Raw genomic sequence first — 13,909 nt, forward strand, 5'->3', positions numbered from 1 at the left:
TGAATAACGGACAATGAGCATCAGTGTGGGGACAAATGACAATGAATATCGACCACATGGACAACGGAAGCGAATATCAGTGTGGGACAACGGACAGTGAATAATAATATGGGGACAACGGACAATGAGGTATCAATATGGCACAAACGGACAATAAGAGCATCAACATGGGACACAACGGACAATGAGCATCAATATGGGATTAACGGACAATGAAGCACCATTATGGGACAACAGACAATGAGCATAACAATGGGACAACAGACAATGAGCATCGAAGCCTGCAGGGACAAACGGACAATGAGCATCAATTAATAGGACAACGGACAATGAAGCATCAATATGGCACAACAGTCAATGAGTATCAATATGGGACAACGTTAATGACACTTTGCTGTAAGAAAGTATACGTGCTTCTTTAACAGATCCAGTCTTACAGTACATTTACATACGTTTTTGGATTACCGCCGTCCTTTATATATGCGTGTCCTTTCGCTTCATGTTTGGTCATGTTCCAGTCCGGGGATGGGTTTGCCTGTACCAGTGATACGTCTGGACGTTATGATCCGGAGAGATATGTTTCTGATGTTTTTCAAAAATATCGATAAGGTTGTTTTAAGGAATTTCATGCTAGATAAGACGCATTTTACTTTTGTTTGAATATGTGGACAGCAAAAGAAATACTTCCGCCATGTTTCCATTTTGTTTTATCGAGACATCCCCTTCGCGTTTCCATCATGCAATCTGGTTATGGAATTTTCAAATCGCTCCAAGAATCGAAGTGCAAAACAGCACGGCACCAAATTACATTTCTTCTTCGCAGATTGCAATCAAATCTTGAAGAGCTCTGAAATTGCCATTTTGGTTCGGCTTCTTATAATTACCTGAAAACACCCTTCTCCCTTTGCAGGATAATTCCCCACTCCCAAGCTGTGATGCCTTTGAATAACAAGTTTTTGAATATCGGTGTGGGACAGCGGGCGTGAGTATCAATATAGGACAACGGAAAATGAAATCAATATGGGACAACGGACAATGAGCGCATCAATATGGGACAACGGACAATGAGCATCGGTGTGTGAGACATCGGACAGTGAATATCATACTGGGACAACGGACAATGAGCATCAATATGAGGACAACGGACAATGAGCATCAATATGGCACAACGGACGGTAGAATCAGTCATACAACGACAACGGACGAGTGAATATCAGTGTGGCGACGGCGGACAATGAGGCATCAATATGGGACAACGGACAGTGAATATCAGTGTGGGACAACGGACAGTGAATATCAGTGTGGGACAACGGACAATGAGTACCAATGTGGGACAACGGACAATGAGCATCAGTGTGGGACAACGGGCAATGAGCTATCAATGTGGGACAACGGACAATGAGTACCAATGTGGGACAACGGACAATGAGCATCAGTGTGGGACAACAGACAATGAGCATCAATGTGGGACAACGGACAATGAGCATCAGTGTGGGACAACGGACAATGAGCATCAATGTGGGACAACGGACAATGAGCATCAGTGTGGGACAACGGACAATGAGTACCAATGTGGGACAACGGACAATGAGCATCAGTGTGGGACAACGGACAATGAGTACCAATGTGGGACAACGGACAATGAGCATCAGTGTTGGACAACGGACAATGAGTATCAATGTGGGACAACAGACAATGAGTACCAATGTGGGACAACGGACAATGAGCATCAATATGGCACAACGGACAATGAGTACCAATGTGGGACAACGGACAATGAGCATCAGTGTTGGACAACGGACAATGAGCATCAATATGGCACAACGGACAATGAGCATCAGTGGACAAGGAGCATCAGTGTGGGACAACAGACAATGAGAATCAGTGTGGGACAACAGACAATGAGCATAAATATGGGACAACAGTCAATGAGTATCAATATGGAACAACGGACAATGAGCATCAATATGGCACAACAGTCAATGAGTATCAATATGGGACAACGGACAATGAGTATCAATATGGCACAACGGACAATGAGTATCAATATGGGACAACGGACAATGAGTATCAATATGGGACAACGGACAATGAGTATCAATATGGGACAACGGACAATGGGCATCTGTGTTGTACAACGGACAGTGAGTATCAATATGGCACAACTGACAGTGAATATCAGTATGGGACAACGGACAATGAGCATCAATATGGCACAACGGAGAATGAGCATCAATATGGGACAACGGACAGTGAATATCAGTGTGGGACAACGGACAATGAGCATCAATATGGCACAAATAACGGACAGTGAATATCAGTGTGGGACAACGGACAATGAGCATCAATATGGGACAACGGACTGTGAATATCAGTGTGGGACAACGGACAGTGAATATCAGTGTGGGACAACGGACAATGAGCATCAATATGGGACAATTGACAATGAGCATCAATATGGCACAACGGACAGTGAGCATCAATATGGCACAACGGACAATGAGCATCAATGTGGGACAACGGACAATGAGCATCAATATGGCACAACGGACAGTGAATACTAGTATCAGTGTGGGACAACGGACAGTGAGTATCAGTGTGGGACAACGGACAGTGAATATCAGTGTGGGACAACGGACAATGAGCATCAATATGGGACAACAGACAGTGAACATCAGTGTGGGACAACGGACAATGAGCATCAATGTGGGACAACGGACAATGAGCATCAATATGGCACAACGGACAGTGAATACTAGTATCAGTGTGGGACAACGGACAGTGAGTATCAGTGTGGGACAACGGACAATGAGCATCAATATGGGATAACGGACTGTGAATATCAGTGTGGGACAACGGACAGTGAATATCAGTGTGGGACAACGGACAGTGAGCATCCATGTAGGACAACGGACAATGAGTATCAAAAGTATTTGGAGAGTGTGGTACTTGATGACACTCTTTGCTGTGTAAGAAAGTATACGTGCTTTAACAGATCCAGTCTTACAGTACATTTACATACGTTTTAGTCTCACCGTCCCGTACTTGTTGTTCCCCATTTGACGTCAGCCGTTATGTATAGTGAGTGAGTGTGTTGGATTACCGCCGTCCTTATATATGCGTGTCCTTTCGCTTTCATGTTTGTCATGTTCAAGTCCGGGATGGGTTTGCCTGTACCAGTGACATGTCTGACGTTATGATCCGGAGAGATATGTTTCTATGATGTTTTTCAAAATATCGATAAGGTTGTTTTATGAATTTATGAGATAAGACTATTTTCACTTTTGGTTTAATTATGTGGACAGCAAAGAAATACTTTCCTGCCATGTTTCATTTTGTTTATCGAGACATCCCTCGCGTTTCCATCATGCAATTCGTTATAATTTTCAAATCGCCCAAGAATCTAGTGCAAAAAACAGCACGGCACCAAATTACATTTTCTTTCGCAGATTGCAATCAACTTGAAGAGTTTCTCTGGAAATTGCCATTTCGTTCGCTTTCTCTATAATTACCTGAAAACACCCTTCTCCCTTGTGATAATTCCCCTACCCCAAGCTGTGATGTTTTGAATATCATCAAGTTTTATTTCTCTAATAATTGGCAAAGCACGCACCGCATCGGGCAGAAGTTCACACTGAAAGACATATCCAATATTTGAATTTTCTTTCAATTTCCTGAATTTGAAGGAAATTGCAAAGCCTATCGATTTTTCAACGTTTGTAATCACCTTATGAAATTTAAACTACTAACTTAAGTTCGGACCCAAAGGAAAAAACGGTTTTTCTCGCGAGATAATGAGGTGATTGTGAAAACTGAACTTGGTTCACTAAAACGAACCTTCGTATGAGCACAGTTGTGACTATCGCCACAACCACTCCATTAGACTGCCATAATTGTTTGATAAATAACACATTTGACAAACATGAATCACGAAATCTATATCAAATGTACAACAAATTATCAGATTTCATTCTATTTCTTGCATAATGGAATGCCCGCAGCAGATGGTGGCATCCAATGTGTACCTGACGCTTTGAATAGCACAATTCATTATTAATGCGTAGTAATGTATTACTCAAGTATTATTCGATCGATCCCATTTCTGGAGAATCCGTCACTTGCTTTAAGCATCCTTTCAAACAAAGCGATATTACAAATACGCAATTCTCTGATAATGAACATCCGCAGGCGATAAAACTGACTTAAAAGCTAAGGCACTCTTATTTCTTGTAAGCTTGAGTGAGTTAGTGAGTGAAGGTTGGTTAGTTTTATGTCAAGAAAACCAATATCGTAGGAAAGTAGGGAATGAGAGTAACGTTTTTCCGATTTTTGCAATATTCCAGCAATATCTCTGAGACAGGTCAAAACATTGATCACACAACAGTCTCGTTTCCTGCTGACTGGGTTCCGCCCTATTACGCAACTTAGTACAATAACTAGTCCAGACTTTGGCAACATCGGTCTTTTGTATATTTAACTTGTCACCGCGCGATATTGTTATATACTACCCATCAAAAGTATAGACACACTTAAAGCATTCTCTATATGTTATGTATATATATGTGGTTACATCGAAGATGAATTTCTCCCCAAACTTGGGGGAACCAACTGCAAACCGTATGCAGATGAATTGCACGAGGATCATGCATCAAATTGCTGAAAAGCTTGTGCAAATATATCATGCATGTGAACAGCTGCGTTTTGGTGTAAAGTTTTGTTAAGAATTCGCCAATTTTCACTGAGTTTCATCATTTATTGAACTCATGACCATAATCTTTTCAACTTTACGAATTTGTTTTACAATATATCAGTTCACGTGTAAACAATACCATTAGACAGTATGGAATATTTTGCTACATCTGTTTTAGAACAGTTGACTGAAGTAAGTGGGTACATTTTCATTTGTGAGTCTGAACTTTTGATGGGTATTGATGATAAGTAGTGATGAGAACAAACTTTGAATGACTTACTTTCACTACCACGGATTTCAGTTTAAGAATGTTTAGTGCTGTGCATGTCCGTCACATCTCAAGTACTGATTTTCATGGATACAACATTATTTTCTTTCGGCCTAGACCCGTGAAGATCCGGGGTAGAATAGGTCTTCAGCAACCCATGCTTACCACAATAGGCGACTATGCTTGTCGTAAGAGGCGACTAACGGGATCGGGTGGTCAGGCTCGCTGACTTGGTTGACACATGTCATCGGTTCCCAATTGCGCAGATCGATGCTCATGCTGTTGATAACTGGATTGTCTGGTCCAGACACGATTATTTACAGACCTCCGCCATATAGCTGGAATATTGCTGAGTGCGGCGTAAAACTAAACTCACCCACTATTGTTCTGACTCTGAATTTGTACCGCCACTGAAATACCAAAGTAGTGATTTGCATTAATCTGTAAACTCAGTAAACTTTAGAATACAATTGTTGTGCGGCGTTAAACTAAACTCACTCACTCATTTTTCGGCCTTGACTCAGCGTTAGAATTTTGTGATTGTTGGTTCGAAGCCACGGTCTCCACAACTATAGTTCCAGGTGTGCCAGCAACAAACCCGTGCATAAAATTCTTTGACATCAGTCACCTTCGAAAACCAACAGGATTCTGGTACGCCAAAGGTACGCAACTCTGTACAGCGACCCATGCTCCTAACATACCCAGCACCAATCATAACACAATTGCCTCCACCACATCAACACGAACCTCTACATCGTCAAGCTCAACATCCATGGTTGACTGAGTAAAAGGGTCGTCTCTCATCTCATCGTGAAATGTGATTTCCCTTCTCATCACAGAATTCGACGGGGCTGCGTCAAACCGGCACACATACAACTGGAAGTCACTCAGTCGAGAGATAATTTCCGTAACGTATTACCTAGGAGCAAATATTTGTTCACCACCTCTCCTCTTCGGCCACGAGATGGGGTGATAGTTTTGCGAAAGGGGGAAGCTTGACGAAGTGACACGGAGTCTATTTAGATGATGCAGGGTTGCTGATGAGAGAGCAGGGCGAATAACTGAGGTACTAGCCAGGCAGTACGATCCTGGTTTCATGGCTCTAGGGCCTTCTTACAGCAAAACCCTTCTCTGGTGGTTGACTTCTTAAAAGTTGTAATGATTTCTTCAAACATTCTCAACATCGGGGCAAAAGGTTGCATAAATTTCCGTCTTCTAAGGAGACATGTATATCTTAAAGTTGCCCGTGAAGATCCGGGTTAGAACTGATCTTCAGCAACCCATGCTTGTCGTAAGAGGCGACTAACGGGATCAGATGGTGAGGCTCGCTGACATGGTTGACACATGTCATCCTATCCCAATTTCGTAGATCAACGCTCATGCTGTTGATCACTGGAATGTCTGGTCCAAACTCGATTATTTACAGACCGCCGCCAAAAAGTTGGAATATAGCTGAGTGCGGCGTAAAACTAAACTCACTCACTCATGCCAATAGGAGGCCAGTTGCTTAGCCTCGAGGTTAAAGCGTTTGCTCTTCATGCTAAAGACCAGGTTCGATTCCCCACATGGTTACAATGTGGTGTCATTCGCGGTGATAGTGCTGGAATACTGCGTAAAACCAATCCATGCAATCATACCAATAAGAAATCTGTTTTTCTATGCTTACTGATTTCTTAGTTATAAAAATATTCAAGGTTCTTGAACATTAAGACCGACAACTCGATCTTTGGAGCTGGAGTGGTGAGTGCAAACATTGTCTTCAACCAAAACAGATATGTTGCAAAGTGAGTGAGTGAGTGAGTTTAGTTTTACGTCGCTTTTAGAAATATTCCAGCAATACCACGACGGGGGACACCGGAAATAAGCTTCACACATTGTACACATGTGGAGAATCGAACCCAGGTCTTCGGCGTGACGAGCGAACGCTTTAACCACTAGCCTACCCCATCGCCCCCATTGCAAAGAGTTTTATAAAATGTTTTTGTTAACACTTATAAATGTATAGGTGTAATTATAAGAAGTCTGGTTTTGAAGCTCCCTGGGCCCCTTGAATGTTAGATGGGGCCCCTTAGAGTAGTTTTCAACTGTTGTCCGATCCACCATCTGCAGTGTTGTTGGAAACATGGTTCTGATAAGGGTCCATTAACGTTACATCATACGCATTGACCCGCCACCAGTTGATAACCTTGAATTTGCATCGGTCTTGTAGATGGAGGACGCATGCGCAACAATGTGACAGAGCTCTCTTTATATTGACAATTAAACCCACGTCGGCGTATCGATTCTCGAGAGTGACAGTGACATCCGACAGCAATAACCGTGCCACTGACACAGCAGAGAGATGAACTGCCACCATGACACCACTACTCGTGTACGCAGACAGATTGAAAACTGTTGCTGCGAGTGAGAGCATTTCTACCCACAGCAGAATCGTCTATGTCATAATAAAAGAGATATAAAACCCGTAGTCTTACCACCGATCTCATATATGAATACGTATTAGTCTAACCATTCCCCGCCTCGCCAAAGTCGTTTGGAGGATGATAGCCAACCGACCCCACTCCTCCGTGATCTACCAGCAGCAGCAGCCATGTATCTACTGCTAGCGACTGTCTTCACGCGCAGCGGTTCTTTCCATTGGCTGAATGTGTCGTCTGCTTCGTAACAAGCTGGCAGGCCACGTGACCCGCTGTTGACGACCAGCAGACGACAGATTCTGTCAATCACGTTTTGATTCTGTGCTGTAATCACATTTTGTCTGAAGAACATCTTCACATGTTACCTATGGATTAACGGTGGATAGGCGATCGTCGCCTGTTTTCCCAACACATCAACAGCTTGTTGGCTTTACTTATGAAAAATGGATTTGTGATATTTTGTTTTCATCACCATCCATCTGTTTTGTCTGGGATAAAACGGTTTGTTGGTGCTCAAAAGAGAGGAATTAACTTAAATCTGGCGCTGGAGTTTTGTGATCGATATTAGTTTTATCCACGTTTTCTCTGCTTGCGTCAAGTTAGTTATATTGTGGGATTTAACTAAAGCTGGACAAAGGGACGAGAACGCCGAACCGCGATCTATACGACTCGATGGCAGTCTTTGGGTAAGTACCGTACGATTGATTTACATTGATTGACGTTACAGTAATCGATCAAATAAACACAATCACACATAAAAGATGTACATCTTTCTCTCATCACAACACAATATCCATTTATAGCCTTACGTTATCAGAAAATCAATTAAGCATAATCACATATATTTCTCCAGCCTTCCTTTTCGACAAAATATCTTTATTATTCAATCTACATATTCGTGGATTATGATTATTCATAGATTCATCAGACTTACGCCATTCATTGATCAATATCAGCTACAAAACGACCACTTTTTATATGACGTCACGTATTGAAATAAGTAATAAGTTATATATTTTAAGCAACGTTAATATATGCTAGAATAAGCATTGTCTTATAACTGTTCAAACACGTAAACCAAACCCTGTTTGATTTGATGTTCTGCTTGAGGTTTTGTATTTGTTTTGTTCTGAGTGACATTTTAAAACATTTGAATGCTAATACATCTACATTGTTCAATATTTGTTTTTCAATATATTCTGGCACCGAAGACAAATTTACAATCACGAGCGATGCAAAACGAAACAGACGAATGATTGTTTATTGTCCTTTGTCTTTAATATCAGAGGGTCAATCATTTGATCTATAGCTCAGTCAGAGCTTGGTCTGATCTATGGGTCTTGCAGCCATGCTGCTGAATATGTAAATGCGGTTGTATTATCACAAACAGGGCGTGTGTCAGTATCATAAGTATTCATATCGTTTTCATAATGGTTAAAATAATCCTTTAACAAACCTACAGATTACTCTTGGAGGCCCCGGAGTAATACCAAATGGTTGTATAAAATTGATTTTGTTACCGTTTCAGATATTATTCCAAATAACTGCAGCCTTCATTCTCAGACAGGTCATACAGACATACATTGGCATATATGACGCTGGGTTCCATATTAATGTATAATATATCAAAATACGCCACCATTCTGTATTCTGTGAATACCTATGTGATATACGCATTTGTGTGAATTCTGTGACTGTCGATGGTGCTGTGGTCACATTGATGTATGTAGAATGTAGACTGCTCCTGAAGACTGAAATTAAGTGCCTTGATTTTTAAGCATACATTATGGAGAACGTTGAAGTGTTCATGAAGGCTGTATCTAGCAAGCTCACTTCGACAAATGAAATGAGCTCGAAAGGCTTCGGCACATCACATGAAATGTCACAAAGCAAGCTCACAATGCAACACTCAATGTTACATCGTAATTGTTTTCAATTGATATATAGGTTTCGGATTTACGGAATATTGCGTTTATAAAGATAAAAAATACTTGATGATTCATTTCACGTGGGCATTGAGTTTTGTTGAGCTTTATTGAATGCGATTTGCTTAGTTTTTGTCATCGTTAACATCAATACCTTAGATACAATGATGCTTCAGTGAGAAGATGGTGAGGCTTTTATATCAACAATGTTCATGACAAGTCATGACTGAACATTGCAATGGGAGTGAAAACTTGTGATTTTGTATCTTCTTTTTGATAGGGTATTTACCATGTGAAATGTTCAGTCGACTATGGTGCAGATAACCCATTGGTTTATTGAGGGTAATTCCCAAGAACCGTTGTTTTGCCATGATTTTGATCTGTGGGGATCGTTGTGCATTTTCTGCTGCTAGGGCCATTGTAACCATACGATACACAGTTTAGCCATGCCTAATGGCAACCCGGATGATGTAACAATGATGCAAACGTACGTGTATTCAAGGATGAAGCCGTGAAAACCGATGGTACCAAAGTGGAGACGGCATTCCCGAGGCCTCATCAGGACATCCTATGGTTGGCTCGGTTCTGGCGCTGGCAGCCATTTTAACAATGGCGGGAGACCCAGATATGTGTTTGGCTCTCATTGTACATGTCGTACTCACATAAAAGTACATATGGCCAGTATTCCATAGGCGGATCCAGGGGTGGGGGTGGGTGGGTGCAGGGGGTGCGCACCCCCCATCCTCTTTTGTCCTAAAAGTTTATTAAATGACCCATGGAAACAGGTGAAAATTAAGTGTGCACCCTCCTTTTCTCAAGAGTGTGCACCCCCACCCCCTTTCTCAAAAGCCTGTATCCGCCCGTGTATCCTACCTTTACCCCCTGTTGCTTCATGCAATGCTTGTGATGGCAGCGTTTGTTTCAGGGCTGAAGAAAGACCTCAATATTGCTGACAAAGTGTTGTCACCCCCCTGAAGTGACTTGTTATAATATGATCTTTCATCTTTAAAGGTGTGATGTGTCATAATGTGTATTCATAAATTATAATTCATCATGGTCATCAACACAACTATTACATCATCATCGTCGTCGTCTCTGCAACGACGATGACGATGATGTATTTAGCCATTAGAGATGGCTAAACTGTGTATCATGTGGTTACAATCGCCTCAGCTGTAGAAACGATCAGACGTACCTGATTTTTGTCGTTATTACCACTACTCGTACAAACATGTGTGGTGTAAAAGTGATATATTTCGTGCAATCAAAACACTTATCTTATGTGTGTATTACCTGATTTTTTTATTTTACTGTAATCCATTTGCTCTTGCAAACTGGGATATCAGTGGATACATAACAGAATGACACATAAACTTATATACAGAAGAAAGTTCACTTAGTTGTGACTTAGTAGTGACAAACGTCGTGTACGTGTTGTTGACGATAAATTTATGATCATGAACACTGACCCAACGCTGTTGATGCCGATAAGGTTATTATCATGAACACTGACCCAACGCTGTTGATGCCAATAAGGTTATTATCATGAACACTGACCCAACGCTGTTAATGCCGATATGGTTATTCTCATGAACACTGACCCAACGCTGATGATGCCGATAATTTTATCATCATGAACACTGACCCAGCGCTGATGATGCCGATATGGTTATTATCATGAACACTGACCCAACGCTGATGATGCCGATATGGTTATTATCATGAACACTGACCGAACGCTGATGATGCCGATAATTTTATCATCATGAACACTGACCCAGCGCTGTTGATGCCGATATGGTTATTATCATGAACACTGACCCAACGCTGTTGATGCCGATAAGGTTATTATCATGAACACTGACCCAACGCTGTTGATGTCGATAAGGTTATTATCATGAACACTGACCCAACGCTGTTGATGCCAATAAGGTTATTATCATGAACACTGACCCAACGCTGTTGATGCCGATATGGTTATTATCGTGAACACTGACCCAAAGCTGATGATGCCGATAATTTTATTATCATGAACACTGACCCAACGCTGATGATGCCGATATGGTTATTATCATGAACACTGACCCAACGCTGTTGACGCTATTATTATTATCATGAACACTGACCCAACGCTGATGATGCCGATAATTTTATTATCATGAACACTGACCCAACACTGATGATGCCAATAAGGTTATTATCATGAACACTGACCCAACGCTGTTGATGCAGATAATTTTATTATCATGAACACTGACCCAACGCTGTTGATGCCGATATGGTTATTATCATGAACACAGTCGGGGAACATGAACCCAAAGAGATACCTGTATTAAATCCATCGATTCACCACTTTTTGTTTGTTGATGCCGATATGGTTATTATCATGAACACTGACCCAACGCTGATGATGCCGATAATTTTATCATCATGAACACATGACCGATAAGGTTATTATCAACGCTGTTGATGCCAATATGGTTATTATCATGAACACTGACCCAACGCTGTTGATGCCGATAAGGTTATTATCATGAACACTGACCCAACGCTGTTGATGCCGATAAGGTTATTATCATGAACACTGACCCAGCTGATGATGCCGATAATTTTATTATCATGAACACTGACCCAACGCTGTTGATGCCGATATGGTTATTATCATGAACACAGTCGGGGAACATGAACCCAAAGAGATACCTGTATTAAATCCATCGATTCACCACTTTTTGTTTGTTCTCTGGTTTGACCAATCCAGCACACCTATATATACATACACGCTCTTTTGCCCTTGAGTTTATATCGCAAGTCACAGGAATGACAGTTTTCAAACACGTAAATCCAATATGACCTCCCTTGACATACAACACCTCTAATTAAATGAAATCCAATATATCACCTGTTGACACCGTGTCCCCACTTCAGGCAATTGCTATATAATAATGACCTTTCGACCTCATTCACGTCCTGATTGAAGCACAACCGATACCGTATGATCGCAAAATGTCGCTCGAGTCTAATGCTAGGGAGACCCTTCGAAGACATTCATTTCCTCTTAAACCAAGCGTAGTACATATTTAAGGTTTACCTGTGTCTCGAACAGGTAAACCTTACAAATGTACATTGTTACATTGAACTTATCAATTAAACAATCAATATCTGTTTATTGTTCAAGGCTTATGGCCCATGTACAAAGTAGATACAGTTTGTGGCATTTTGAGGCAAGGTGGCAATAATACAGGCTTGAATAATTTATGAATGACATATTTTTGCAAAGTAGTGTATTAATGTAACAAATGTCTATTAATGTACAAAGGTAAGGTTGTATTTCTTTCTGTCGGAAGTCACAACAACGATGATGATGACGACGACGACGGTGATAACGATGATGATGGTAATGATGATGATGATAACAGCGACGATGACAACGCCGATGATGATGATGATGATGATAATGATTATGCGTCTTAGGTTCAATACTAGTATTTACCAAATATGATTCAATATAAAAGATCTATTTTACAACTGAATAGACATCTGACATTTAAATCTAATAGAATAAAAACAATGATCGTCAGCAGTAGTCCCTTATCTTGAGGTGCAGCTCATTTCCAAACATTCATATTTTTGCTAATTTTTGATGGTATCGAGACAATCAAGACTGGTTATTCTCTGGCGTTGACTTCTTTTCTTCCCATATAAAACCAAAGTGAAAAATATTTTTCAAGATAGTGCACCCATGTTCTCCAGTCAACTTTGATCAAGAGTATTCAACATAATATTACCTTGTAGATACCTATTCTTTGGCATATCAGAAAGCTTGATTAGTGAACAGCCCCTGAAATAGCATCAACATAAATGTACTTTCAGTTATTTCACAAACGGTAACACTCGTATGTACACCCATAATAGGTCCCCGGGTGGCCCAGTCATATAAGGCACCGCAATTCCATGTGCAGAGTTATGTCCCTTCGAACGGATCATTTTAGGCTCGATTTCCGGTCCACCCAAATTATATTTGTAGGTTTGTCAGCAACATTCTTGTCGTCATAGGTTTCACCAAGTTGGTAAACGTCTAAGAACTGCATCACTTTGGGATTGTCTCCCACATTAAGCTGACTCGTGGTGTTTAAAATCGACCTGTTCAAAGAGATCAAACTCACTCACTCACTTAATTTGCATATCCGTTAGTAAAACAAACATTTGGGATTGTATAATTATTAATTAATTGCATTTATAACTGAAGACATGTCCTCATGAATCTGGGCTCAGTGACCTACATATGTCTCGAATATACTGATAGCTCGAACTTCGATACAAGAGTTAATTCCCTCTTTGCCCTGATGTCACGTGGGCGAATCCATGGAGTATTTGGTAGAACCAGTATCCATGACCTCCAGAGCTGCAGTCTTCATCTTGTACAGACAGAGAAAAGTAAAAACCCTTCTCAAATATCGATCAGCACTCCCGGTAATGCAATTGTCGGTATGGGAGACTGGGCCTCCTAGATTTCATTTAATATATAAAACACAGTCCTCCACTACACTTCAGCACATGTCGCCGCTAAGCTTCATCCAAGAACTCTCTTCATCCCAAGAACTCACTTCAT

General features: G+C 41.0%; 1 protein-coding gene across 1 annotated transcript in view; it reads left to right on the forward strand.

The window, feature by feature from the left end:
* The first annotated feature begins 7,621 nt into the window (after positions 1-7,621).
* Positions 7,622-13,909, forward strand: part of LOC124266206 (cyclic nucleotide-gated cation channel alpha-3-like) — a 212,420-nt gene continuing 206,132 nt past the window's right edge. Inside the window, exon 1 of the mRNA XM_046701013.1 lies at positions 7,622-8,061. The gene's annotated coding sequence lies outside the window, so the exon portion shown is untranslated. The remainder of the gene's footprint in view (positions 8,062-13,909) is intronic.

This window comes from Haliotis rubra, unplaced genomic scaffold (genome assembly GCF_003918875.1).
Source record: "Haliotis rubra isolate DU_JTF1 unplaced genomic scaffold, ASM391887v1 Scf124, whole genome shotgun sequence".
Classification (NCBI taxonomy): Eukaryota; Metazoa; Mollusca; class Gastropoda; order Lepetellida; family Haliotidae; genus Haliotis; species Haliotis rubra.